Below are 2,778 nucleotides of genomic sequence, written 5' to 3' on the forward strand. Positions count from 1 at the left end.
CTATCTGGAGTCTCTATAACGTAGTTGTTGTTATTTCTGCACTCTTGGACGCGGTAGGGTCCTGAAAACCTGTTTTGTAAAGGTGAACCTGGGATAGGGAAGTATGCTAGAATGAAGTCTCCTGGCTTAAATTTTCGTACTTTGCTGGTCTGGTCGTAATGAGTCTTCATCTTCTCCTGGGCTTTCAATAGATTATTATGGGCAAAATGGTGGACTCTCTCTAGAATGTGTTGAAGGTTTTGAAGAAACTGGGGCACATTCTGATGCTCACTGAAGGTGTCATCTCGGAGAGAGTCTTTGAAAGCCTTAAGGGGAGTACGGCACTTACGGCCGTAGAGCATCTCATAAGGAGATACTCCTAGGGACTCATTGGGAAGACTTCTGTAAATACACATTATAAGGTCGATTTGCTTATCCCAATCCTTAGAGGTTTCACTACAAAACTTTTTCAAGAGTGCTTTGATAGTCTGATGACTACGTTCAAGAGAACCCTGTGAAGCAGGATGATAGGGGCTGGACAATACCTGTTTGATGTTGAACTCCTCCAGTGTCCTTTTGAAGAGATCACTGGTGAAGTTGGTACCACAGTCGCTCTGAATCTCCCTGGGAAATCCGTATTGAGTGAAGATCTTCAATAGATGTTTTACAACCGTAGCAGCCGTGATGTTCTTCACTGGAACTGCTATTGGTAATCTGGTGGTAGGACACAGGATGGTTAAGATATAGGCGTTACCTGAACTGGTCCGAGGTAAAGGACCAACACAGTCTATTATAAGTCTGTGGAAAGGTTCCGCAGGCAACTGTATGGGAATCAGTGGCGCTCTGGGAATGGAGATGTTCGGTTTGCCTGCCATCTGACATGTATGACACTGTTTTACGTACTGTTTGACGCTATTTACCATACCTGGCCAGTAGTAGTCTTGACGAATTCCATGGTAAGTCTTGTTGAAGCCGTAGTGGGAGAGTGCTCCGTGGGCCAGGTGTAGAATAGTGGGCCGCAGGCTGGTAGGAATCACAAGTTGTTCGATGTTGGCCCAATCGTCCTCCTCCTTCAGTTTACTGGGTCTATATCTGCGGTAGAGCAAGTCGTTCTCTAGGAAGAACCCAGGAATACTGTCGGGTTGAGTCTCAGCCTGGAAAAACAATGGTGTTAAAGTAAGATCTTCCCTCTGCAACTTACGGAACTCCAACTTGGTCAGATTCGGGGGTAGTTTCTGAGGGTCTTGAGGGACAGCGGTAGCAGTAGAGTCAGCTGGCTGTGGACGTGCTGCTTGTGCACGGGTGGTCACGAGAACCGGAGGAGAAACTTCATCACTCTCTTGAACCTCTGCTGGAACATACGCTAGAATAGGGTTACTTGGCACAGAGTTACACACCTGGGGTTTGTCCATGACGATCAGGTTGGTCGGTTGCAGGTCTTCTGCCAAGTCGTTGCCTAGGAGAAGTTGCACTCCAGGCATGGGAAAAGGCTTTTCCCTGACGGCGACTTGGACTTCTCCGTTCACGTAGGGACAATCCAGGTGGACTCTGGCGAGAGGGTATGGAGTGGTAGCAGTGAGGTCAGTGATGAAGACAGTTTCTCCGGTGTAGGCGATGTTAGGCACAGCCGACTTCAAGATGATCGATTGAAGAGCCGCTGTGTCCCTCAGGATCTTCAATTTGAAACGTCCCTCCGGATTTGAACCGTTGGCAGAGACAGTTCCAGTATACAGGTGGTTACTGAAAAGAAAAAGATCATTAACATTAACACCAACATTCATCACAGGCTTACCGGACTTAGGAGGAGTTGGTTTGGGTTTCTGTGGGTCAGTGGTTCCCTTGTATTGAGACTTACCACACTTGTCTATGGTATGTCCATAGAGTCTACAATATTTGCAGTACAATTGCGAGCCAGCTTGATCGGTGCTCGCTTTCTCGTAACTGTACCACGACTTCTTACTGGAGGATGGTTCGGGGGTCAGCCGGTGGATGAGGCTGTAAGTGTCAGCCGACTTAGCACACTTCAGGTAGTCGGTTTCTTCTTTATCTGCTAAGTAGAGACGGACAGGAGGCGGCACATGCCTCAAGAATTCTTCAACTAGCATCAGGTTGACGAGTTCTGCAAAAGTAGAGACATGTGCTGCTTCCAGCCATTTCATGAAATACCTCCGTTTTGTGTTAGCAAACTCGAGGAAGGTAGTGGTACTTGCCTTCAGGTGGTCACGGAATTTCCTTCTATAACTTTCTGTAGAGAGGAGGTAGGCGTCCAACACTGCTTGTTTCAGAGTCTGGTAGTCATTCTCAGACGCCAGAGTACTGAGTGTGACTGCATCTCTACCTGTTAGATGGACTCTGAGAAGTGTGGCCCATTGGTCGACAGGCCAACTGAGTTGATTAGCAAGGGTTTCAAAGGTGGTGAAAAACACATCAACTTCTGCTTCTACAAAGGATGGCATTAACTTACTTGCATGTGATATATTAAAACTGACGGGAAGATTGGCAGTAGCTTGCTGGCGTTGAGCGAAGTGTGAAGTTTCCAACGTGTATTCTCGTTGACGACACTCTAGAGCCAGAGTCGCTTGTTGCTTGTCTTGTTCGCGTTGCATCTCTAACTCGCGTCGTTTGGTTTCAAGCTGTACTTGTTCCCGCTCACGGAGTAAGGCAATCTCACGTTCTTGTTCTTCTCTTCGTATGGCAGCTGCTTCCCTTTGCTGTTCGCGGGCTTCCCTTTGCTGTTCACGTTCAATCTTGGCCAGCTCCAATTTGAGTTTCATCGTTGCCAAATCAGTTTTATCTGCA

This window comes from Procambarus clarkii, chromosome 37 (assembly GCF_040958095.1).
Source record: "Procambarus clarkii isolate CNS0578487 chromosome 37, FALCON_Pclarkii_2.0, whole genome shotgun sequence".
NCBI classification, from domain to species: domain Eukaryota; kingdom Metazoa; phylum Arthropoda; class Malacostraca; order Decapoda; family Cambaridae; genus Procambarus; species Procambarus clarkii.